The 27,414-nt window shown below is 40.6% G+C and overlaps 1 protein-coding gene and 1 long non-coding RNA gene across 2 annotated transcripts in view; one reads left to right on the top strand and one right to left on the bottom strand.

Annotated features, from left to right (window-relative positions):
* The window catches only part of zfhx3b (zinc finger homeobox 3b), a 448,357-nt gene extending 442,065 nt beyond the window's left edge, over positions 1 to 6,292 (bottom strand). The window contains exon 1 of the mRNA XM_078544537.1: positions 5,775 to 6,292. The gene's annotated coding sequence lies outside the window, so the exon portion shown is untranslated. The remainder of the gene's footprint in view (positions 1 to 5,774) is intronic.
* Positions 2,632 to 27,414, top strand: part of LOC144682164 (uncharacterized) — a 49,330-nt gene continuing 24,547 nt past the window's right edge. The window contains exons 1-2 of the long non-coding RNA XR_013576959.1: positions 2,632 to 5,519; positions 6,735 to 6,794. This is a non-coding gene — a long non-coding RNA (uncharacterized LOC144682164). The remainder of the gene's footprint in view (positions 5,520 to 6,734; positions 6,795 to 27,414) is intronic.

Genomic DNA, 27,414 nt, shown 5'->3' with positions numbered 1-27,414 from the left:
ATTACTACCGATTTTGAAAACTACAATGTAAATTTGGTACGTAAAGAGTTAAAGCGGAATCTTATAACTCAGTATTTTTTTAACCGCCTCATTCCTACAAAACAATTAGCCCAGCTACAATTAACTTTATAGAAGCTTTGTTATATCTGATACAAATATGGCATGCACACTCCCAAAGCGTTGGTCAAGTTACTTCCCTTTTCTCTATATGGCAGTTACATATTTAAATGCAAATCGAGCTGAAAACAAATCATGTTTGAACTAGCCACTGTTCTCAGCCAATACCTGGTTTGTTTTAGGTGTACACGTACAGTTCAAAACCTGTTCAGCTTAGCTTCTCCCCACCATACTAGCTCAGTTACACTAATGATCGATATTCCAGCAGAATGCCTGCTCTGAATCTGAGCAAATGTAAGCTTTACGTGAACTAAGGGCCGCTTCAGCCTATACTTGTTCCCACCCATTCTTGGCCTACATTACTCATTCTTTCCCAGCAGATTTCAAACAAAAATGGACTGCGGACAAGGCTTTAGTAATTTCAACTCTTTATCTTCTACTGTTTAATTTCTGTTTAGCTCTTCAGGAACTGACACAGAAAGGAGGCAATGAGTGACTTCACTCATCAACAAAGGATTAGAACTACACTGCTTACCTTCTTCCCAGTTGCATAATAAGTATCATTAAGTTAAACTATTCCTATTGACTCAGTTTGGCAATATATTCATTAATTTTCACATACTCATACCACCTTACACAGATAAGAGAACAAAAAAATACTTTTTCTATTTACAATAATGAGTACATTGTGTTGTGGAGGATTTAGATTTGATAAATGGAAGGGAAGACTAAATAGAGAACATAATTCCATGTCCCCTACAGCAACGACCATAGCTACAATACCAAACACAATTATTGTACCCAGCTTCGAAGCTTATGCAAATTTACACAAACATACATAATGTGCCAGCAAGCATTTCATTCAAAGCCCTGTGTTAAACAATGTTCAAGCGAAGGTTAATCTTAATCATTCTGCCTTGCTGCTCAATTCAGCTTGCCGTGCAAAGCCTGACATCTACAGTTCTGTCTGGCATCGTCAAGGGCTGCATCATTTCCCACATAGCCATTGAGCAAGCTTTCGCTTTGCAGCACAGGTACCTGAACACACTCATGGCCCTTTATTCCTGGCCTCGGCAATTCATTTTAGCCCTTGACTCAATCAATCTACCACCAACGCAGGACAACTTGCTTCTTTGACTCATCTAAGTGAGATGAAACTCCATTTGTTTAGACTGAACAACAGGAGACCGTCAAGAAAGTACAAATAATCAGAAATTCTGATCAATGGAAGAGCCCCATCTATTTACTATCATATTAATGCTCGATACATAGAAGATGGAGTTTTAATCCATTTACTGCAAGTTTGGATAATAGGAAATTTATTTATTAAATTTCTTTGGCAGGGTGAAATCAAAATACATTTTCATAGCGCCATGCAACAGTGATTATAAAATTAATAGGAACAGGCTTTTTGTTCTTATATTCACTAAGCAAATTTTAAAAAAACTCTTCCTTGCTGCATTTTTGAATGAAAGATAGAAATATTAAAGGCGTAGCCAATTTAAAATACTTATAAACATCAAATGCAAAAATAGCACGTTTGCAGTTCCACAAATGCCTCAGGGCACATTTTAAATGATTTTATTACAATCCTGAACATTTACTATAAACAATGTTCATATAAGTTCCGATAGCATATCTAAATATACCCTAGGTTTTGTCAAAAAAATTAAACCAAGCTGTTTCCGCAAAGATTTAATATTGACTGTTGCTGCTCAGATGCACACTATACAAAACATTCCATCAATGGGCTACTTAGGACTGTGTTCACTTGGTGTCTCTCTCTCTTTTTTTGGTGGGAGAAGGCATCAAGCAAAGTGTGACTGGCTTAGTTCTGTCAAAAGACAAACAGCCTCTGAAGGCATTAAGGGTTTGCATAGGTTTCTGATACCACCATGCTTTTTCAAATACCAAACAGTAAGGCGCCCCTCCCCACACACAAACACAAGCCTTGCCAATTTAGAATTACAAGCAATTTATTGGTAAACACTTGTTCTCAATGTCTGCAGACAATCTGTTTCTTTACTATTGTACCCAATGCTGGGAATAGATGAAAACCTCGCTTACATTACTTTTTAATTTGTGAGGGGCTCCAACTATCATTTAAAGGCATTATTAGAGGAATAAAATGGTTGCATCTCGCTACCGAAACCACAGGTCAATTGATGAATAAAGGCAAAACACTTCTTTTTCCAGTGGCTGCTCCACTGAAGTTGTCCACATATTTGCAAGTGAACTACCCTACTGTGGATGAGTTTAAGGGTTTAAAGGCATCAGCTCTAGTGCATTAAAAAAGGAGTCCTGGAGATGAATTAACATACAATACACATACTGAATGGCCACTGCTCTAAACGGCCAGTGCATACCCTAACATGAAATCACAGTCTTGGGAGACACCTAAATGACAAATGGAAACTATCAAGCTTAGAAAAAAAAAATCCTGTTCAGTTACAATTCGTCAATCATTTGTGTGTATTAAAATGAATATAATTTATTTTTAACAGCAAGTGTCAACACAACTGCAAAACACTGTGCCCTAATGAAGCAGCATTAACAGCAACTTGTAGTCTTTAATTTTTAATGTCATTTACTTCCAGGTTACACAATGAAAGAAAAGCTGCAAATGGACTCTATATCTCGTTTGGATGGGAATGCATAATTCAATTTTGCTTTTTTTTATGTATTGCTTGTTAAGAATATTACCTGTATACATTCCCATCCCGTTTCTTATCATGTAAATGGATATACTGTACGGATCACTTACATTGGCTTGGAGATGCTTGTGAACAAACTGCACTTAAGCATTGGGGTCCAATTTCTAAATGTGGTAGCTCCAATTAAAAACGCATCAAACAAAATTTCTACCGTGCTGTATTGTCTGGGCTGACGACTCTCAATCTGGGACCTTCACTTTAAGTATTACAGGGTGAGAGGCACACGCACCAACTGTGCTGGTTTAAAAATAGGTCTGACTAGGCATCTGCAACAGACCTGAATGCGGACGTGTGTGAAGAAGCAGCACCACATCCACACACAAAATGCCCCGCAATTAAAGTACAGAATTATGACATTTTTGAAAAATATAAATAAATAATTGCTGATCATTACCCTGACACCTCCCCTTTGTGCTTCCCCCCCCTCCCCCTTCCCTCCCTCTCTCCACCATCACCCCCCCCTCCCTCCAAGCTCCCCTTCCCTGTCGTTAACTGGAATAACTGGTCCGGTGTGTGGTGCCTTGCACAGTCAAAATGCAGTGAAATCGGATCCTCGGCGGTGACCATGTTCCTGCCAGAACTTCCGAGCGACGTGTCTCCGCAAGCAAACACCTGGCGGGAGCTGGGTCGGCGAGAGGCGGCGGCAGCGTGATCGGCTCCTGACCCTGCTCGGCGCATCCTCTCTCCCCCCCGCCCTTCGCCGCCATGGACGCACCTCTCGTCCGCGTACGAACTCGGGCTGACCCGGCCGGGGGGGGAGGTGGGAGAGGAGGAGGGGGTGGGAGTCGGGGGGAGATATAGATGGGGGTCAGATCCTGTCCCAATCTCCAGCCTAATTATTCAAATATAACATTTTGTTTCCACAAGAATCCGACTTCGGCATCTACACGATCTACATTCGCGTCGAAAATTTGATATATATATTTATATATATATATTTTTAAAAAAAGGCAAAATGTGAGGGAATCACGTCGGGTCTGCCTACTGAATAAACTTTGCGTTCTCCATTGATTTTTTTTTTGTGTACAAAAGTAATAAAAATCAGTCTTCGGACTGATATCAGATGCCCTGAAATGGTGTGTTCGTAGTACAAATGATCTCAATGACTGACTGATGTGTCCTCGTTCCTATTGAGCCTCGATTATCTGTTCATCTCATCTCGCATCTCCCCTCCACTTCACTTCTGCTCTCCTATTACTCCACTCGATTTATTTATTTTTATTCCTCTCTCCACCTTTCTCCGTCTCAGTCCCTTCAGCGAGTCCACCTCATGGGGTTTTTTTGTTATTGTTGTTGCCCCCCCCCACCCCCCTTTCCTCCCGTATCGCTCTCTGATGAAATCTGCCCCATGTCCCCAGTCTCCCTGATGGGAGTCGATCCCATCCCCTTTTTTTAAAAAATATATATATTTCTCTGCCTTATCTCGTCCCAATCTGGGCTCACTCCTTCCTCTCTCCTGTACTTCCTCCTTTCCCCTCCTGGATCTGCCAACAATACAGCATCTCCCTCCTCAGTGTTGCTGCTTCCCCCTTCATTCTCCCTTGTTTTCATCTTCTCCATTTCGTCTATCGCCCTTTGCCCTTTTCCCTTCCTCCCTGCGTTTCATCTTGCCGTTTTCACTCTCTGCTCCGTCCTTTCTCTTCTCTTTATCTTCCACTCTCGATTCCTTTCCTCTGATCCTCGTCTCCTCTCTCTCTCTCTCTCCATCTTTTCCCTTTTCTCCTGTTTCGCCCCATTTCACCGTCTCCCCTCCTTTCGCTCTGATCCTCTTATCTCTCTCCTTGCCCTTTCTGTCACTCTCACTCTGAGCAATTTCCCCTTTACTTCTTTCTTTCTTTCTTTCATTCGTTGCATCTCTCTCTCTCTCTGTCTTCCTCCCTTGTCTACCTCCGGGATTTCTCCTCCGATCTGAGTGCCGCTCGTTGACTCTCCGGCTCTTTTTAAACACATTCTCCAAAACCGATCGATCACATGTGACTCTGAGAATCCGAAAATAAAGTCAACACGGGATCAAGGCTTTCCTACATTCAGCTTCTATCCCCCCCCCCACCCCCCCCCTCAAACCCCCCCCCCCCCTTACCACCTACCTCCCTCCGACCCACCCCCTCCCCTCGACATCCCAGGAACTGAGAAAGAATGAAAACAAAATCCCGAAAAAAGAAAATTTAAAAAAAAAATTACAGAGAGAAAAACTCTTTCACCCCCGCGTCTTACGATCCCGGGACTTGAGGAGGAGGAGGAGGGAGAGAGAAAAAAAACAAAATGAAGAACTTGGAAATCCAACCTCTTTTAGCCAACCGCATCCCAACTAACACATCCAGGGACAGAGAGAGACCAAACGGGACGGAGAAAGAAAGCCCCGAGCCCGGCCACAGAAGCCAAGCGAAATCCCCCCTCGCTCCCTTTCCCTCGGAGAAAGACGGACCCTCACGCCGAGCTCCAAGCTTCATCTCCCGGCTACGACCCCAGGCAGCTGCCGGCACTTTCAGCCCTCAGTCCCGCGCTCGCATCGTGGCGTCTCCAACAGCCCCAGCTCTCATCCTCTCAATCACCACTAAATAGATAGCTATTTACTTCAACAGACCGCTTGCAACCCTAAAACATTGCATTAAAAAAATGACCATAAGGGGGGTCGAGACTATGTTGACGGCTGGTCAAGATCAGGTTGGTGCGGATGTAAACATACAGGTAAAAAAAATAATAATAAACTTCAGTATTCAAAGTTCTGCTCGGATGCGGTTGTATTTATCATGACCATTTGCAAATAATAATAATAAAAAGTACAAGTGGGAGGAGGGGGGGGGGGAGAGAAGAAAGCTTCAGGCTGGCGGAGGAAGAGAGAGAGAGAGAGAGAAAGAGAGGGGCGCTGGCGATTGACTATAATTAACACATCCACAAAGAAGCAAAGCAAAGTGGCAAGAGAGAAAAAAAGTTGAAACTTACGATTTTCCACCGTCTGCTGTTTGTAAAAAGAGAATGGTGTAATCCAGATCAGCTCGTAAAGATCCCATACAAAGAGTCCTCAGGGCCCGGCGACACTCGCATTAGGACAGGCAGGACATTCCAGGAGCAAAAATTTCAGCGATCGCGGTGGAAAAGAGGGCGAAACTCGCAATGAAAAAAGTCGATGGATCTTTATTCTGCTAATTAGTTTCCGTGCAAAAATGGCTGTGATTAATTCAGTGCGCATGTGCTTCATTACGAAGGCACGACGGGAAGGGCTAATTAGCGACCTCGGATCAATATTCAAGTGACGCTTTTCGGAGTCAGCCACAAAGTCAGGAATATAGAGATATATATTTATAAAATGAAAAATACTGACTGCTACACAAATGCAAGCGAGAGGAGGAGGAGGGGGGGGGGGGGAGAGGAAATAAAGAATCTACTGTATATGTATAATAATAAGGCGATCTGCTTAAAACTCCAACCCCTCTGCATAGATTCATTAATTCCAGTCCTGATTAACAGGGGTCCCTGCTAGCTCTTCCCAAGACGTCGTGGCTTTTTTTTTTATTTTACCCCTGCAAATATTAAGCGATCGTTTTATGGACAGATGATCTTTAATTTCTTAATCCTCTTTTACATTATAAAACAAAAGTATTGTTTTAATTGCATTAGCTGCAAAACAATAACAGTATGTGAGCTGTCCCGGAAGGTTATAATTTTAGAGTTTTTTGGCCACAATGTTGCAATCGCGAAGTGCTGATTTTCTAAGATCTTTAGCTTCCTAAGATCTTTAGCAGAAAAATCTTACTATTCAACATTTTGGAATTCATTCATTTTTTTTTGACTGTGGGCAGATTTCCCAAGATCAAGCCTTTTAAACTGTTTTTGTTAAATAAAACACCCACGTTACATTACTTTTGAATTGATTAATAAACTCTATTCTCTTAAAATTCTCAGAACTTTACGTTTGAATGCATAGAACTGGGATACACACTTATGAAACTTGCGCTCGCAAAGGTAAATTCCTTTCCCTGTTTCGCGATTTCTAACACAATATTTCATTTCACAAAGAATTACACTAAGATACTAATGCAATATTTTCGCCTTTTTCTAAATAAATTAATGCTAATTTCTCATCAGGTTTAAAAATGCTAATTTCACTGTTTTTGCTGCTCTATATTACTGAGAATCCACATCTCTTTAGACAGCATTTTTTTTTGCTTATTCACCTTTCCTATGTATGTAGGCAACATATACATTGTCAAAATAAATACTATTGTAAAATCGGTTCAAGTACAACTTAAACTGAAATGGTAGAATATTTTGGATTGCATATGCTTCTCCAACTTTCCCGCTGTCCCATTGTCTTGAGAGAGTTGATTATTTGTGGGGGGAATAAAGGAAAACCCCATTGCCAGGACCACATTTCAGAAATAAACATATCAGACAAATTTGCTGGAAGCAGAGACAAGGAAATCTGGGAAAACACACAGTTGCTTGTGCGGGTTATCGTCAGAGTTTTCCTACTGCTACACTCGCTCGAATTGGAATTGAAAGTGTTTTAGTCACTGTATTGAGCGGATGTAACGGAATTTGCTGCGATCGATCGGCGATCTTTCGAACAGTTTTCAGGCTTGTTTGGGAGTTAATAAAATGAAATAAACCAACGACACAAATAAAAGCCAAGAGTTTGAACGCAGTGTCGAATGCCACATGAATAGCCAATATCAACAATTATCAACACTGCTCTATAATTATATAACCGCTGGATCAATAGCAACTATATTTACATTAAATATATAGTTTTCTACGTATTCTCAAATAAAAAGACAGACAGCAAGCTACTGCGGCTCAAACCCTGGTGAATATATTTTGCATTGCATTTTTTGCTATTTTCTGTACATATTTCTCCCAAACCAGCCTTGCTAAGTTACTGTTAAGTCTTTTTTTCAGCGCTTACACCGAATTTTAAAAATACAGCAAAATCTAATGCTGTGCATGTTCTTCTCGATCCTTTGAGATAAATACGCGTTGAGGAGGAATATTTTCTTATGTGACCTATTTACAGTGCATTATTATCCGCGGAAATATTGAGCTTGTCCTATTCAAGCTACATAGAGCAGGAAAATCAGCCTTAAATACATGTTAAAATGACCAATTGTTATTTTCCCGCAAGCTTCCTATTCCTGTTTCTATATATCTATATATTTAATACATTTCAATGTATGTATAATATGCCTTGATGAATAAAACGTGAATTGCTAAGGCAGAGGTTGTGTACAGGCAAAAAGAAAATCAAGATATTTGGGAATTGCAGTTGCTCTTAAAGCGACATGGTGCTAGTGTCTCTGGGTAGTCCAGTGCTGGGATTTCAGGATACCGCGGTGCTTGTTTGGGGTAGATCAGCGGGGCCTGGGGTCTCTCTCTCTCTCTTTTCTTTCTGGATGAAATGATAGTGGAGTTGAATGAATGAAGGATGGGTTGACGGTAGTTGTGTCTGGCTGGGGTTTTGCAGGTGCAATGGCAGCGCCCTCTGATGTTCAACACTGACCGCCCTAAGCACTTCTCATCTCTCCTTCCCAACCTCCTCCACACCCCCAGCTGTAAATACGTACATGCAGCAAACAACAAATCTAACATCTCATAAATACGCCTGACTAGCTGAGCTATTACACGGGCTTAGATTGGAACGGGGGGGCTGGGGGGTTGGGGGTAGAAAGAGAGAAGATACATTTGATTACCGAAAAGGCACATCAAAATAGAAAAGCAAATGTGTCGAAATTATTTGCAATATCTTCTCCGTTAAAATAAGTTAATGTATTCCCTTTCTTGTCCATTGTGTTATTTGTATGTTTACCCTTATACCTGCTGAAACGTTTAAATCGACAAATGTTTCCGTAACTTTCCTTTAAAAAAAGTGTTTTTAAAAAGGAAATGCGCTTTTAATCATACTTAAGAAAATTCATGTTGCGATTTTAAAACTATGTTCCACTTTTTGAAACTAAGTTAAAATTCTTGCCCTGTGCGGACTCTTCGCCTACCGTAACACGGATTCAACCCATACAGTTTGCGCTTTGAGGGAGGAACACTTAATTAATAATTAATCGTGATTTTATTAATTAGTATAACCTTAGGTTTATTGTGTAAGTATATGTTTTTGATCAAGTAAACGAATATTTCAGTGCAAATAGGGCAATTGCGTTACTGATATCGCGCCAGGGATTAAACAGCTTCCTCAAGTTTAAATGCCCTCTAACAGTTTCAGAAATTTGACTTTGATGTTTTAAATTAGTTACATCGAATACTAACGCTGAAAATTACCGTTTGCATTTTACATAGCGAGGTGTGGGAGCCAAGTGTTACCCCTAAAGGGTATTTGTAAATTGCAAATGCTCCGTGTGTGTGTGTGTGTGTGTGGTGTGTACATGTAAAGCTGAGTACAGTAATAAATATTGGTGAAATAATCTCAAAAAAAGTCGACTGAGGTCTTTTTTCAAACTGATTGTTTTAGGCTTTGATGTCTGCTAAACAATTTTGGCAATAAGATTACAATGGAAATAAATCGGCAGTGTAGAGCGCTGATTCCCATTAACAACATGATGTATGAAGCACATTTTAGCATTTCTGTCAAAAACGACTCTTCATTCCTCAAATGAAAAAGGATACATCTTATAAAACGTTTACCTCGAAATAATTTATGCAAATCAAATTTAACAATTTTATCATGGAAAAAGCACGCGCGTCTGCTGGCTTTTGCCAGAAAAGGTACTAGGCGAAAATAAAACTTTGATGGATAACAAAGTACTGTATTTATTTCTCACTTTTAATACGGGGAATGCACTTTCCTAAGCAACTAATGCACAGAAATCGTCTTTATTGCAGGTCACAACGTTTATATTTCCATTTCACAGACCATGTGTACATTTTAAGGTTTAAGAAACAACTTCATACCGGGATCTAATTACAAGCAAATATCTTAACAGATTTCAACAAAGACTAAGATTTGTACGAATACATGCTAATTGTATCATCCTATTCGGTTTAAAATGATACTCGTTCAATTGCTGGGCAGTTAAACGCGTATCCAGTCCTGGTTTATATATCTTTTTAATATGAATCGACTGAACTCTTTCAAAGGGTTTGACCTGCGATGTAACGCTTTTTATTAATAGTGGACAGTGGAACTCCGACAGATATAACGGAGATTGGATTCGCTACAGGTCCCGAAGGTTGCTCGGAGTTTCCTTAGTGATGCAAATACATCGCAGTTTAATGTCCTGCTTAATATCTTCAATAATGCAGTACTTAAAGTGTGAATTTTTTTTTGGTTTTAGGAAGGGGCGAATCTTGGAAAGCAAAACCAACAGTGTTATAGGTGAGGGAATAGCTGTTCAGTCGGAAGGATTAGACATTTAAAAAAGGATAGGTATTTGGCTCAGATTCCACTCCCATGGCCACAGACAGAGGCAACGCTTTATACACGAGAAACAGCCAGCCGTGCACACGGACGCAGACAGATACACACACAGACTGAGACACCTTAACAGAGCCATGTGATACATATCATGAAACCCCTCCATCCAATTCACGGATAGATTTCTCTATATGCATCGTATATACACGTACGTACACAGTATACTGTATGATGCATCCACACATCTGTACCGTGTACATAAGTTACCACAGAGCTGCATAATTTATTTTTAATGAAGGCAATATACATTCCCAATAACCGTTATTAGTAGATTTTTTTCAAAGTTGATGTTACCTACAGCAATACCAAAAAAATCCAGTTCATTTTTCCTATTTTTCTTGCTGTCATTGGAATGCAATGGGGAGATCCTTCGGTCGTGCCTTGCTTGAAACTGTTCTCTACATACAGTATTCATGTCATTGTAGACAGGTCAGCAGCCTCAAGTTCCCAATAGAGTACAGCGTAAAACTTTTATTTGGGTACATCGTATCTCGTTCAGGCTTGACAACTTAGTGGTGCAAGGTTTAACATACAATTTGTTATCCTGCTAATTTTAATATTGTCTCCATCAATTGCTAACAATGTTGCAACATTATTTCTCGATATAACATTATCAGATTGATTTGGAACACTTGCAATGTTTCCAATTATGAAAGCTTAGCTATTTGGTTACCAGTTTGAAAAGCTAGAAGACAATGTCATAAATAGGAGTTTCGTATAAAGCACAGACATATTTCAACTTTGTGCAGTCATCATTTTATTTGATGCAGCGTATGTTTACTTTTCTAAACGTTTAGTTTCGATGTATTGTTTTGAAACAGCCAAACTAATTTTCTCATTATATTATATATATAATCTTATACTTAGATAAAAATACACCATTCACCGCATTTATTGATCAAATATAATGATGCATACTTGCATATATTTAGTTTCAAACAGGGATTCTATGCACTAAATGCAAAATTCATACATCGACAGTGCATTTAATATAACAAACAATATATTCGTTTTCCTTTTGCATTTCTAAGCAATATCTGGCTGCATTGATCTACTATCCTACGGATTAGTCTTATTTATTCAAATCATATGTATACATCCAACCTGTTTCTTCCAACCCGCAATACAATATGTGGAACTACAAGATAATTTCGAACTAAGCGAGTGCAACTTGAGTTCTGAATGCAAAATATTTGGCTAAAGATAATTGGCAACGATTTTACATATTGCAGTTTGCAAAGCACTGACTGGAGTTTGCTGACCTGTTGCCCTAAAGGTCTATGGCGTCGGTGGTTTCACTGCAGCAACTGAGAGGCTCAGAACAGGGAATTTCCCTTCGCATCGACCTTCCAGCCAACCACCACCTCACCTGAATACATCACGTGATCTCCCAGGCCTGGGGGGGCCTTGTGACGTCTCCCACTGACAGGTGACGTGCTTTCGATAGGAAAGGTTGTCAAAAGGTGCCGTTTGCAAAGATTTGTGGGGATTGTAGTTCAGCACGTTGCTTTAGTCCCATCTGACTTGATAGCACTTAGTCCTAAACAAACTACAATACGCTGCGGACAAGGCACCTAACGCTTGGCCAGAGAGATGCACGTTTCCATCAGTATCTAATCTCCATCTGGAACTAAATATCATTTGCACTTTGTTTCAGTTACTTGCTACTGTACAATGGCAGCTCATTCACCGCTCATTCATCATTTCTCTTCGCAGTTCTCATTTTATCACCTGAACACATTCCTCTATTTTGTCGTTTGCGGCACTGGGGTTTGCCACCACACCACCCAACCACAGTTAAGTTTAATCAAACTACTTCGATAGGCACATTCAAGGCATTCTGTCGATCAGAATATGACTTTTAAGCGCTGAATATTTAACACCGAGAATAAATTATTGATAAAGCTCATCAAAAATACAGATCTTAATGTCAGAAAGTAACGGGACAATTCAGCGCATGCAACTCTGAAAAGACATTTTTCTGAAATAAGCAAGTCTCAGTTTGAGCCTGACTTGCTGCTAACATAGTCATTTCTTCGATTTAAAAAAAAATAGCTTCAAGCGGAGTTTCGTGCGCCGGTTATCTAGTTGCACGTAGCAGCATCTCATTGCACTCGAAGATTTTGAAACTAAGTACGAGTAATTTTTCCAGTTGATTAACTATCAATAGTATCCTCCTGATTGTGCACCACAATGTCACGTTACGAAACATACTATGCCCCTGACCCTTCAACTGAAATGCTGAACCTGATTTATGGAACAGTCAACATGTTAGAGAACAGTTTTCACTATGACTTGCTAATTGACATCAACATGCAACAGCCTCCAGTGACTGACATCTAAAGGCTTTGAAAACAAAGAATGTTGCAGACTGATATCACAAAGGACAAGGCACCTGATTCCCGCTTAGAAATATGTTCAGTTATAATGCGACTCCTCTCAACCTTGATATATATATATTTGTGCAGTAAAAAACAAGTGAAAATACTTACAATTTATAGGTATAGAACAATTGTAATCCATAGGTGTAATTAAACAAAGACTGATTATTCTCACGCTTTTATTCCTCAGGTTACAGAAGTGACTCTGCTCAGTTTGATCTTGACTATGGTCTCTTAATCTGGACTGTAGCTGCATTTGTGTAACAATAAAAACGCATCCTGCTGGAGAGGGGGAAGGGTCTTGTTTCCCTCTTTCCTCTTAATTCAAAGTCACTTATTTGATCATTCAAAAAATATTTCAGGCACTGAATTCAGACTCTGCTACATTATTCTATTGTCTAATTTGAATTACTGGGTAATTCAACTCTTTTCAATCTAAATGATCAGGGTAGAACTGACTGTTGTCTGTTACCATATATAATTAAGATTTGTACTTTTTGTTGGAATTTATTAAATCAAACCGGTAGGATGTCCAGTCAAGGAATAACATCCAATTGATGGCATTAGTATTGTTCCTATGTTGAATTAAGCTCAACCACAATTGACCTGTCCATATTGCAGAATACACCACAATCACGTGACGCTAATTGTGTTTTTGAGTGGCTTATCATATAATTTAACCAATTTTGCGCTTTCTATGTCATACTCTACTCAAATTTACATCATAATATTGGCCCCGAATCAGGAAGTCATGGGGTCATACATCCTTCAGGATTTGCACATACAATATAAATTGACTCCGGTGCGGCACGGAAGGAGAACTTCGTTGTCACAGGTGACATCTTTTGGATGGAATGTTAAAGTGAGGCTCCATCCACCTGCTTAGATGTATTAGAAGTTCCCATGGTACTATGTGAAGAAGATCGAGGTGCTCTCCTGGTATACTGGCCAACATAATGAGTATTGGCCGCTTATCTAATTACGGTGTGTGGGACCTCACCGCGGGCAAATTGGTCGCGAACTTTTGTCTGATAAACAAAACTTAAAAGGCAACCCACTGTCTTGAAAGAACTTTGGAACATCTTAAGGACATAAATGCACGTTCTTTCTTCAATTTTATTCATTATCGTACTTTGAAAGAAAGAACGAATTTGCACTAATATGAAACCTTCATGACCTCAAGGCACCCCAACATATTTCACAGCCAATGATATAATTTACAAATAAAACCAGGAAAATGCTGGAAACTCTCAGAACATGTCTGTGGAGGGAACAGACAATTTGATGTTTTAGGGGCGTGGATCCATTATCAAGGCTGGAGGAGCAGTTTTAAAAAGGAACAGGACAAGGGAAAAGTGGAGGGCATTCCTGTTTCCAGTGCAGGAAATGTTGCATGTGAGCAAAGCTGTGAATTTCTGAGGGGTTTTTTCCGATCTCCTACGTAACTTGGGAAGGATACTGGTAGAAATGGCCGCTCATGGTGGGGTTTCCATCAATCTCACACCGAAGTGACAATGGGAGATTGGGTGTCTCCCTGCAGAAATTACTCGTAGAAAAGGATCCACTTAAGAAACCCAGTTGCATCCTTTTTCTGAAAGATGTCCATCTGCTTGAATAGGTATTTACGTTCTTAAATATTACTCAAAATGGGGCTTAACTTCATCAAAAACTGCCTGGCAAATCGTTCACCTCTCAAGCTCTCAGGGTTATAACTTAAACTAGATACAACTTGCGAAAGGTGCTATTGTGATAAAAATGACATGGAATTCCCACCATCTAAACGCAAAAGCCACACACATTTTCATGAAGCTGCTGATTAAGAGTGTTGATTAAAATTGTACATGCCTTAAATGGACAGGTGTGCTATAATAAACTTATTACTTAAAGGTAAGCTGACCTGTTAAAGGTGCTGCTTTATATTCCCATCTATTACTGTGATTTGTTTAGCATTGTTTTAAATAAAGTATTAACAAACCTATACGCTAAATATCAAATGCTTTCAGGTAAACACATTGTTCTGTAAATTATAATTTAGCAGTTTCAGGAATTCTTATTCTTCATATACATATGGAGAATTAAATAATAACAGCATGTTCAAAAATGTACTTTTGCATAAAACAATTTCAAGCTTAATATTAAGCCCAGGCATTTTTATTTTTCTAAACTACAGTGAATACCATAAATGTTAGCCTCTCCAACAAGACAACAAGTCTCCAGTTTCTGGGCATCCTTAGTAGCTTTTAGCCAGTGGTGTGCATTTTCCCACAGGAAAGCAGCTGCTGCTGGCTGTATTCAGAGTCTGGACTGGAAAGGGTCTATTAATATAATGGTATGCAGTCCTATGTGTTAACAATTGGATCTACATATCAAGATGAAAAGCAATTTCAGTGATAGTATATTCGCTTACTGGTTTTGAAATTTTTTTTCACAATGATACAGAAACAAGATTTTTAGCATACAAAACCACAGACCATTCTAGCATTAGAAGCATTTCCCTCAAGACTGAAGGATCCTCAGAGGCAGTTTTGCTGGTGTGGTTCACTGAGGGGAGAAAAAAGATCTTTTAGGTAGACCAATATCAGCTGTAGGCCACCCAACAGTACGATTCTCCAGAGATTCCTTTTTTAGGTGAAACCATCAGGGGATACACTCCCACTGAATCAGTCTCTGGAAATAGTCAACAAGAATCTGGAACAGCTTGGCAGGGATTCAGTGATGATTACTGAATGTTTGTTTAAATCCTTCTGTTTTCTTCGTTCAGAATAATGTTTGAGGTTTCAGCCTGTATTCTGGAACACAGCAGAGGACAGAGCTGCCAGCTTTCCAGAGCCTTATTAGGAACACAAATTAGGTCATATTCCAATCCAGTGCAGCACTTAAATAGGATCTCACTCCAGGACATCTTTCATACTTTCCCTAGCTGGCTGGGGTTACAATAGCATTCAAGATCAAAATGGCAAAATAACACAGCAAAACATATTTAATTTTCAATTTGCATCATAATCATCTGATTCAAAACAAAATCCAAACACTCCCAATAATTTGGTCACAGTTTATCTCACTTTATGTTGTGAATCATTCTGCTCTGTGTCACTTGTTATCAACAGGTGAAACACCACAGTTAACCCGCTTTTAAACTTTTATACGGTGCTATTTTACTTTTTCAATTCTTCCTCCCAAAAATGTGTCTGTCACATTTTCCTAATCTTCTTAGACTAAACTGCCACACAGTTTGACTTGTCACTGCAAGCATAACTACACTTGGTTCTGGATCGGAGAAGCGCTTTGGTGATTTGAAAAGACCCACTCTATCTTGCTTCTGCCCAACAAGTTAACCAAACATGCAGATTGATATAGTCCACTAAATCAACAACAACTTGCATTTTTATAGCACCTTTAACATTGAAAAACATTTCAAGTCAAATTGCAGGGGCAAATCAGAAGATAACCTGTAACGCATTGCTCATTGAGCTGTCAATGATCCTGAGACGAATATATAGCAGAAATGTAAATACTCTGGTACCTGACGACCTAGACTTCTGAGTTTATCCGTTTTACATGTTTGGCAACCTACCTACATTTCTTCCCTTTTCACTTTGCTGTTTCCTTATAGTACACATTTTCAAAGAAAATCTTTCACTGTGTTTGTTTTTATTTCAAACTTGGTTATTTTATGTCAGCTTCAGCTCAGGGGGGGCACTCTCACCTCTCCATCAGAGGGTTGGCAGAGGGTTCAAGTCCCACTTCAGAGACTTGAGTACATAACCTAAGCTGCCATTTAAGAGCAGCACTGATAGAATTCTGCACAGTTGGAAACGCTTTCTTTCGGAAAGGATGCTCAACTGAGACTAATCCAAACCTTTTAGGTGGATGTAAAAAGACTATTCAAAGAACCCCACGGAAGTTCTTCTGGTGGCAATGCCAATGTTATTCTTTAAACCACCACCACTACCACCAAAAACATATTATCAGATTATTTATCTCATTGTTGTTTGTGGGTTATCACTCTGCATGAATTAACTATTCCATTTCCTACGTTACAACAGCGATTAAAATTCAAAAGTATTTAATTGGTTGCAAAGTATTTTGAGATGCCCTGAGGTTTTGAAAGGTGCTTTGGAAATACAAATTTTCCTTTCTATTCTCACTAGTAAAGAGCAACTCGGGTTGGAGAAGGTGAACATGAGCAAGGAATTGTATGACTGTTTCTAGAATCATGAGAGGAATTGGTGTGATGGATATGGGGAAGGTTTCTTCATGCAGAACCGGGAGACTTGGCCCTTGGGACATGATTACCAGGCAAAGAATCTGAAAGCTCAACATAATGCAATTCAAAATTGGTATTTCTAAAGTGAAAAGAGAGATTTGAAGAAAATAGGAATGGTTGGAGTGGAGATAATTGCACTTTTTAAGGGAAGAATAGATAAACTTATCTATGGAATTTATTGCCACAGAAGGCTGTGGAGGCCAGGTCAAGTGTATTTAAGACCGAGATAGATAGGTTCTTGATTGGTAAGGGGATCAAAGGTTACGGGGAGAAGGCAGGAGAATGGGGTTGAGAAACTTATCAGCCATGATTGAATGGCGGAGCAGACACGATGGGCCAAATGGCCTAATTTCTGCTCCTATGTCTTATGGTCTTATGGTCTAAACAGTTGAAGCAGAGGAACATTATAGGGCTTCGGGAAGAGAGTCAGGCAGTGGGATTCATTTTGGATTACTCTAACAAAGGGCTAGCAAAGATAGAATAGGTCAAGTGGTTTAGAATCATAGAATGGTCACAGTGCAGATGGAGGCCATTCAGCTCATTGAGTTCGTGCTGGCTCTATGCAAGAGCGTTAGCTGGTTTCACTGCCATACCCTCTCCTCTATAGTTCTGCAAATATTTTCTCTTACAGGTGCTTATCTAATTTCCTTTGAAAGCCTTGATTGAATCTGCCTCCACCACACTCTCAGGCAGTGCATTTCAGATCCTTACCACTTGCTACATAAAAATTATTTTCCTCATGTTGCCGTTGGTTCTTTTGCCAATCACCTTAAATTAATGTCCTCTGGTTCATGACCATACAGCCATTGGCTCTCTATTTATTGTGTCTATAACCCCCCTCATGATTGCAAAAATCTTTATCTAATCTTCTCTCAACCTTCTCTAAGGAAAATCCTAGGTTCTTCAGTGTATCCACATAACTGAAGTCCTTCATCCTTCGAACCATTCTCATGTATATTTTCTACACCCTCTCTAAAACTGTCACATCCTTCCAAAGGTGCGGTGCTCAGAATTGGACTCAGTACTCCAGTTGAGACTGAACCAGTGTTTTATAAAGAAAGGTTCATTATAACTTCCTTGCTTTTGTATTCTTTGCCTCTATTTATAAGGCTTAGGATCCCATTTGCCTTTTAAATGACATTTTAATCTAAGTTTAACCTATTCCTTTAAAGTGTTTGTTTTCTTCTGTTAAAGTGGGGAGGTAGTGTCTCCTTCAAATGAAATACTTGATTGGTTAAGGTTCAACAAAATGGTACACTCCCGGGTGTCTCTGTTCTTGTGCTCACTTCTGAATTGAACCCTTTATTTTATATTACCTCTCCTCCTTCTTCCCATCAAATGAAACACTTCACATTTCGCCGTGCTAAATTTCATCTGCTGCATATCTGCCCATTCCACCAGCCTATGTCCCCTTGAAATCTTATCACTACCCTCCTCACAGATCACAATAATTCAAAGTTTTGTGTGTTCTGCAAATTTTGAAATCATGCCCTCTATATGCAAGTCTAGGTAACTAATGTATAACAAGAAAAGCAGTGGTTCTAGTACTGACCCACGAGAGACCCCACTGTATACCTTCCTCCAGTTTGAAAAATAACCATTCATTACTACTCTCTGTTTCCTGTCACTCACCCAACACTGTATCCATGCTGCCACTATCCCTTTTATTTCATTGGCTTTAACTTTGCTGGCAAGGCTATTATTTGGCACTTTATCAAATTGCTTTTGGAAGTCCATGTACACCACTTCAACTGTATTACCCTCATTAACCCTCTCCGTTACCTCATCAAAGCTCAACCAAGTTACCTTAATAATTCTGTGCTGGCTTTCCATAATTAATTCACCCTAGTCCAACTGAGTGTTAACTTTGCCCAAATTATTGTAACTTCCACCTTTACTTCACTCCTCAGCATTCTTGGATGTATTTCATCCGGTCCTGGTGACTTATCAACTTCAAGTACAGCAAGCCTAAAATCTCTTTATTGATTTTTTTGCCTATCCAGAATCTCAACTATCTCCCCTTTCACTGTGACTTTGGCAGCAACATCTTCTTTGGTAAAGACAGATGCAAAGCATCATTTAGTAACCAGCCATGCCCTTTGCCTCCAAGCACACATCCATTTTTGATCTTAATCAGCTTCACCCCTCTTCCTTCTGCCTTGTTACTATTCATATGCCGAAGGAAGACTTTTGAATTCCCCTTTATGTTAGCTTCCAGTCTTTTTTCATACTCTCTTCTTGCCTCTATTTCTTTTTTCACTTTCTATTTTTATATTGTAAATTTCTCTGGTAACGTGCTGAGTAACTACTTCCCAATTTGAGTTACTAATCTATAGATTGGACTGCAAACTAGCTCAGTGGATAAAGTAGCTGGAAAAGGAATTGTGTTTTTCATTTGTAGGTATTTTCTTCTTTATTCTGTTCTTGTTGTGCACCAGACCATCTGTTATTAAGAATATGGGCTCATGAGCAACCCACTCTCAGACTTCTAACAATACTGCTGCAATCTAACTCCTGAAAGCAAGAGCAGTTGGGGGATGATTCACCCTCTAATTTTCCTTGTGAGCATGTAGCATTCTCTCGACACTTCCTTGCAGTGATCAGGCTGGGATGAACACTCAATGTTGGGGGCAGGTGTGGAACAGGGAAATAAGGGAACAGGGTGGAAGTGTGTTTCATAAGACCATGATGCTACTCAATGGTTCTCCAATGCAACGTGGCACTGGACATTGAATGAGGCAGGTTCTTGATTTTAAATGGATTAGAATGTTACATGCCAAGGAAGGAGTCGAATGGAAATATTTTGCCTAGGTTGTCTGAAGTTCAGACAATGAAATGAGTTGAATAGACTGAACAAGACTTCTTGTATTTAAGTCATTTTAAGTCTTAATTCATTTTCAATTATCAGCTTGGATGACTTGGTAGTGCTCTCACCTTTGGGTGAGAAGTTGACGGTTTCAACCCCCACAATTATAGACTTGACCACATAATCTAGCCTGATAATTTGGTGCAGTCTTGATGGTGTGTTTCATTGTCAGGAGTGCTGTCTTTCAGATGAGACATTAAACAGATGCCTCAAACACCTGCACAGATGGATGTAAAAATTCTGTGGCATATTACAAGCAGAGCAAGAGTTTATTTAATTTAATATTCCTCGCCATAGTTCCCTCAAAAACACTATCTGGAACCTTCCAGTATGCAAAGTGCCTCTCATGTTTGCTCATATAACAACAATGATTGAACCTCAATAATAATCCAATACTTGCAAAGTGCTTTGGGGTATCTTGAGATGTAACAAGATACTCTATAAATATAAGTTCTTTCATTTGTTTTTTCAAAGCCCACAAAATACGATAATTTTAAAAAAAACAACTCATGTGACTAGCAAAGGATGTACAGGGTCTGGTGGCACAATGACTTTAAAAAATTCTCGTAAGTAGGCCTCACTGGTAGGCTCAGCATTTATTGCCCATCCCTTGCTGCCCTTGGGAAAGTGGGTGGTATACCCTCTTCTTAAACTGTTGCAGTCCATGTGGTAAAGGTGCTCCCACAATGCTTCAAGCTAGGGGTTTCAGGGTTTTGACCCATAAACAACAAGAGGTACATATAGAATGGTGTATGACTTGGAGGGATATACTTGGATCTGATGGTGTTCCCATGCACCTGCTGCCCATGTTCTTCTAGGTCACGGGCATGGGAGTGCTGCCATAGAAACCTTGATGAGTTGTTGCAGTGCATCCTGTAGATCGTATACATGTAACCATGGTACACTGATGATGGGAAGTAGTGGGCGTTTGTGCCATTGAAATAAACAAATGAAGCAACGTTATACATCAGAATAGTTAATAGTTTTTAAAATATCTTTTAGAGAGATCTTACTCTTCTTATGATCAGAGATTCACACCATTGTTCCACGAACTGTGGACTTGATCCCAGGCCTCTCCCCACATTGTTCTATAATTTTTTTCTCTCAGAGGGTTATGATACTTTGGAATTCTCTTCCTTAAAAGCTGGCTGAAGCAGAGTCCTCGAATATCTTTAAGGCAGAGGTAGATAGATTCTGATAAGCAAGGGGGTGAATGAGGGTAGGCAGGAATATAATCAGATCAGCCATGATCTTATTGGATGGTGGAGCAGGCTTGAGGGGCCGAGTGGCCTACTCCTGCTCCTAATTTGTATGTTCGTATGAAATCCAGGGGCTTCCTGTGTGAGTTCAATTACTATCAGTGTCTCTTCCTGGGAGAAAGCATCTCATTCATGTTCAACCCCTGCTCTTGATATCCCTGCTGAGGTTAGGAACTCTGTGTGATGAATCTTGGGTTTCTTGGCAACTCCCAGTGTCACAGCGCCACACTACATATCCACCTTGAGTCCATTTAACAAAAGCACCAACTTTGTCTCTGACCTCTCCATATTTTAGTTACATAAAAATATTTGTCCTCATTTTTAAGCTCTCAGCTTTTCTCCCATTTTGATAGGTTGCCTGTTCCAAGCACACAGGCTGGCTGATAGAACAGGAAAAGGATCTGCTTCCAGATTCATTATACCAATCCCACTCCAGAAAAATGCACAGCAACAAGCTGGGGTGAATCCCCACTGATGTAGGCGGCCCAGCAGCCATTTTATGCTTGGCGGGGCATTAATTGGCTAAGGGCGAGACTTCCGCCCCCATCTGGGGAGGAAGTTCCACCTTAGAACTGCTGGCCATTCGGATGGCTGCCAGTTCTGAAGTCCCAGCAGCTCCAGGCTCAAGCAGTGGCCATTTCTGGTACTACAGCCAGTTCCCAAAGAAGAGGAGGTTAGGGAGGCTGGAGTGAAAGTAAATATGGGGTACCAGTAGCGAGGGGAGTGAGAAGGTTGGGGGGCTGGGTTGGAGAGGTTGGGGTGGGGGAGGATTAAAGGTGGGTCTGACCTTGGGGAGGGTGCCTCCAGTGGGCACGGGGGTCCACCAAAGGAGATCCCCCCTTTGCCCGGCAACAGCCTGTGCAGCTAAAGCTGCTGGGCTTCCCACATGGTGTGGCCCTCCCACTGCCACAGGTAAAATAGAGGTGGGGACAGAATGAGGCACTTAAGTGGCAATTAATTGGGAAGTTAAGGTCCTCAATAGGTTCAAGGGTGGCGGGCAGCCCAATGCCTCCACCGCCCCCCCTTAAAATGGGAGACAGATAGGGGGAAGGTGGGTAGGCAGTGGGCAGGCCATGTACTGCATTCTACAAGCCCCTCTACCTTCAAATAAAATTCCTCCCATATACTATTAAATAGGTAATGCTAAACTGATAGAAGTTAGTGGTTATGCTGCAGTTATAATATTGTGTCCAGTTTTGGGGACCCGATCTCACCTCAAAAAGGATGCTAAGGCCATTGAAGTTTGCAGAAGAGATTCATTGAGAGTTTTTAATTATGAGGATAAACCAGAGAAACTGAAAATCTTTTCAGTAGAACAAAGAAAGTCTATGAGAGGTCATCTAAATGATGAGAGGTTTTGTTGGGATAGATAGGGAAAACATTTTCCATTGCTAAGTGAGTTTGTAACTGGAAAGCATAAATGTAAGTCCTTTACCAAAAGAACAAGGAGAGAAGTTAGGATTTTTTTTTAAAATGCAGAGAACTGGTAGGACATGAAATGCCCTATTAGAACCAAGAGGTAGAAGCAAAATCCATAATAACTTTTACAAAAGAAAGTGGATAAATATTTCCAAAATAAAAAATATATATATATCATGGGGAACGGTTAAAAGAAAAAAAAGACTTGCACTTATGGCCAGAATTTTTCGCTGAGCAGACCGGCGCATGCCCGACCTGCTTGAAAGTAAAATAGCACGTGATGATGTCGGGTGAGCATCCTGATGTCATCGCGCACTCGTCCGATATTTCAGTCGGATGGTGCGCGCTAAACTCGGAAGCGGGCCAGCTGACAATTAAGAGGGCTATTAAGCCCATTAATGGTGCAATTAACTGGGATTTCTCACTGCCCGACCAATGTTATGGTTGGCGGGTGGGCGAATCAGCCGGGTGGACTTTGCATTTTTCAGAAAACCTCATCCAGGGAACATTGCATTGCAGGGAATATCCATTGCGGGGAACATAAAAACTGACTCTAACAGCTTCTATAAATATGTGAAGAGAAAAAGACTAGCGAAGACAAATGTAGGTCCCTCACAGTCAGAAACAGGGGAAATTATAATGGGGAACAAAGAAATGGCAGAAGAATTGAACACATATTTTGGTTCTGTCTTCACAAAAGAAGGTACAAATAATTACCCAGAAATGTTAGGGAACCAGGGGTCTAGTGAGAGGCAAGAATTGAAGAAAATCAGTATTAGTAAAAAAAATGGAGCTAGAGAAATTAATGGGGTTAAAAGCTGAAAAATCCCCAGGGCCTGATAATCTACACCCAGAGTACTAAAGGAGGTGGCCCTGGAAATATTGGATGCATTGGTGGTCATCTTTCAAAATTCTATAGACTCTGGAGCAGCTCCTACAGTTTGGAGGGTGGCAAATGTAACTCCACTATTTAAAAAAAGAGGGAGAGAAAAAACAGAGAATTACAGACCAGGTAACCTAACATCAGTAGTGGGGAAAATGCTAGAGTCTATTATAAAAGATGTGGTAACAGAACACTTGGAAAGCATTAACAGGATTAGACAAAGTCAGCATGGGTTTATGAAAGGGAAATCATGCTTAACTCATCTACTGAATTTTTTGAGGATGTAACTAGTAGAATAGATAAGGGAGAACCAGTGGATGTGTTTTATTTGGATTCCAAGAAGGCTTTTGATAAGGTCCCACATAAGAGGCTGGTGGGCAAAATTAAAGCACATGGGATTGGGAGTAATATACTGGCCTGGACTGAGAATTGGTTGACAGACCAGAAACAGAGAGTGGGAATAAATGGGCCTTTTTCCGGGTGGTAGGCGGTGACTGGTGGTCTACCGCAGGGATCAGTGCTTGGGCCCCAGCTATTCACCATATATATAAATGACTTGGATGAGGGAACAAAATGCAATATTTCCAAATTTGATGATGACACAAAACTGAGGAGGGTTGTGAGTTGTGAGGAGGATGCAAGGAAGCTTCAGGACAATTTAGACAAGTTTGTGTGGGCAAACACATGGCAGATGCAGTATAACATGGATAAATGTGAAGTTATACACTTCGGTGTGAAAAACAGAGAGGCAGAGTATTATTTAAATGGTGATATATTGGGAAATGTAGATGTACAAAGGGATCTGGGTGTCTTTGTACACCAGTCAATGAAAGTAAACAGGCAGGTGCAGCAAGCAATTAGGAAGGAAAATGGTATGTTGGCCTTCATTGCAAGAGGATTTGAGTTCAGAAGTAGGGATTTCTTACTGCAGTTATACAAGGCCTTGGTGAGACCACACCTGGAGTATTGTGTGCAGATTTGGTCTCCCTACCTAAGAAAGGATATACTTGCCATAGAGGAAGCGCAGCGAAAGTTCACTAGGCTGATACTGGGGATGGCAGGACTGTCGTATGAGGAGAGATAGGTTCGACTGGGTCTGTATTCACTCGAGTTTAAAAGAATGAGAGGGGATCTGAGTGAAACGTATAAAATTCTAAAAGGGCTAGACAGACCAGACGCAGGGAGGATGTTTCCCCTGACTGGGAAGTCTAGAACCAGGGGCCACAGTCTCAAGATATGGGGCAGGCCATTTAGGACTGAGATGAGGAAAAATTTCTTCACTCAGAGGGTGGTCAACATGTGGAATTCTCTCTGCCACAGAAGTCTGTGGAGGCCGGGTCATTGAGTATATCCAAGAAAGAAATTGATAAATTTTTGGATATTAGGGTCATCAAAGGGTATAGAGAGAAAGCGGGAATATGGCGTTGAGACAGAGGATCAGCCATGATCATATTGAATGGTGGAGCAGGCTTGAAGGGCCGAATGGCCTACTCCTGCTCCTAGTTTCTATGTTTCTAAATAAACAAAATAAAATTCTATGCACAGAATTTGTATAATGCCTATGCTCAGGTGACTGCTTGTGTTGCGTGGACATTTTTTTACAGATTTAAAATTCTTTATTTGATACTTTTGAAGCCTTCAGTTCCCTACGGCACCTCTCTGCCTTCAGGGAGCATTCTGTGAGCATTCCCCTGCGCCTGCGCTGACTTCAGTGCTCGCCCTCCTCCCGCCCCCAAGCTAGGCAGCGCTGATCATGGCTGTTAATTGGCCAACCAGCGTGACATCGCGGTTGGGGACCGACAGCTCCTGCACGCTGACCTAAAACCCCTGCCCTACAGCACCTTTCACAAAGCCAGGACATTCTGAAGCATTTTACAGTCAATGAAGTACTTTTGAAGTGCAGTCTTTGTTGTAATATAGGATTGTAGGATGAGGTGTCAAGGGATGGGAGTGTGTGTAAGTGGATAGATTGTTCATATTAACAATTCAGGCCTGATGGACTGAATGGTGTCCTACTAATGTTTGTGGCAGCTGGAAGGGAAGGAAACCTTATCAGTAGCAGGTAAACTCCTCCACTCTGTGTCACAATGAAACAAAAGCTTAGACAAAAATATTAGTTGAAATTGGGGTTGAACTTGGCTCGCTAAATTGATTAACTAGATTCATGGTCATTCTTCAATCTTTTGCATTTAACATCATTTTTTTCCCCTTTCATTCTCTATGTTTTATTTTTTCTCTTTGGACTATATTTTATTCCTGTTATGTATCTTTTTCCTTATACGGTTCTGATATTTTTATTTTAGAAGCTTGGAAGTTTGAAGATTAGAAGAAAATAGGGCCAAATTTCAGTGGGGAATGTTTCCTTTGCTATTTGTAGCGCAACTGTATTCAGGATTTATAAAGAACATGTATATGATTTTGCTACAAATGAGAACAGAGGAGCTCTTCCTCCCTAGAGAAAATTACTGATACTTAGCAATCTCTGTCACACATCACTACCCTCTTGAATATTCAATACCTTATATTGAATATATGACTTAAATCATCAGCAACTGTATTAGTGGCTGACAATTTTCATCATCTTATGATCAATCTATTGGTGGTCTAAGAATCATTTCCTCCCACCCACCATCACTTCAAAACATATCTCCTTGGTGTTTGGCTAAAACCGTGGCTTCAAATTCTCCTTTTGGCCTCAACTCAGCCCTCTCCTCCCCACTTGCTCGATTTGATTCTTACAGAGATAGGAAGTGCTATGGAGCAGGCTTTACCATATGCGAGTGCTAGACTGGTGACATCTCATAACATTACTTGTTTTTTAAAACACACCTAGGAGCATCTGAAAAACACCAACCAGACTTTTAAATTTCCTTTCAGCAGCTGTCACTATGGCCTCACTAAGAAAGCTTGTCAATTTAATGCTAATCAATACAAAAAAGTGTTGTGTTCCCACTCCCGTCAGAAATTGGGTTGAGGACACTCAACCGCAATTTATACCAGTCTACTGCATTCTTTGAAGAAAGAAGAGATCTAAGCCCATCAATCTAGCTTGGACCCAAATCTAGTTTCCAGGGGTTGCAGGGCAATGCACTAACTCATTGCACTGCTCAGCTGTATTCCACAACAGCAGCGGCAACAGTGTGCATTTATTAGTACCTTTAACATAGTAAAACGTCCCAGTGTACTTCACAGGAGTGCTATCAAACAACATTTTTACCCTGAGCCACATATGGAGATATTTGGATAGATGACCAAAAAGCTTGGACAAAAGCTTTATGGAGCATCCTAAAGGAGGGAAAAGAGGCAAAGAGGTTTAGGGAGGGAATTGCAGAGTGTAGGGCATAGGTAGCTGAAAGCATGGCTGCCAATGGTGGAGAATGGACATCTGGTGTACTCAAATGTTGGCTAGTTAAAGTCATAGTTCTCAGATTCTAGTTCTCTTCTTTCTGATTTTATTCCCCCTCTAACCTACTTTCATTAAACACACATTTTATCATGGGGGCTGTTTTAACTCTTTCAGAATCCACCAAATAAACTAAATTAACAACATGAGGGATAAAATAAACGCAGCCCCTAAGTTAGGGTCACTGAAAAACCAAAAACAAAGTTTAAAGGAAACTTACAACATTAAACCAAAATATGATTGAGAGGGTCGATAAAGCACCCCAGTCCCCACGGTGCCCACCGGGCATGGAAGGCCTTGACAGTGCCGGCAGACACCGCGTGCTCCCTCTCCAGGGACATCCGGCCGTGAACGTAGCTACGGAAGAGGGGCAGACAGTCGGGTCAGACAACCCCCTCGATCGCCCACTGCCTGGACCTGTTAATGGCTAACTTGGCCAGGCCCAGGAGCAGGTTCATGAGGAGGTCCTACTCCCTCCCGGCTCCACTCTACACCGGGTGCCCATAGATCAGGAGCGTGGGACTGAAGTGCAAACAAAACAGTAATAAAAGGTTTTTTAAATAACTGAAAAGGGAGTGCAGCCTACAACAATTAACATAGACATGGTCTACGGACTCCACAAGACCGCAAAAAGGGCAGGTATCTTGGGAGTCCGTGAACTGACACATTCTATGGTTATAGGGGA

The sequence above is a fragment of the Cetorhinus maximus genome, chromosome 6 (genome assembly GCF_964194155.1).
Source record: "Cetorhinus maximus chromosome 6, sCetMax3.hap1.1, whole genome shotgun sequence".
Taxonomy (NCBI): domain Eukaryota; kingdom Metazoa; phylum Chordata; class Chondrichthyes; order Lamniformes; family Cetorhinidae; genus Cetorhinus; species Cetorhinus maximus.
Note: the sequence above shows the minus strand (reverse complement) of the source record. Positions and strands in the feature narration are given on the sequence as shown.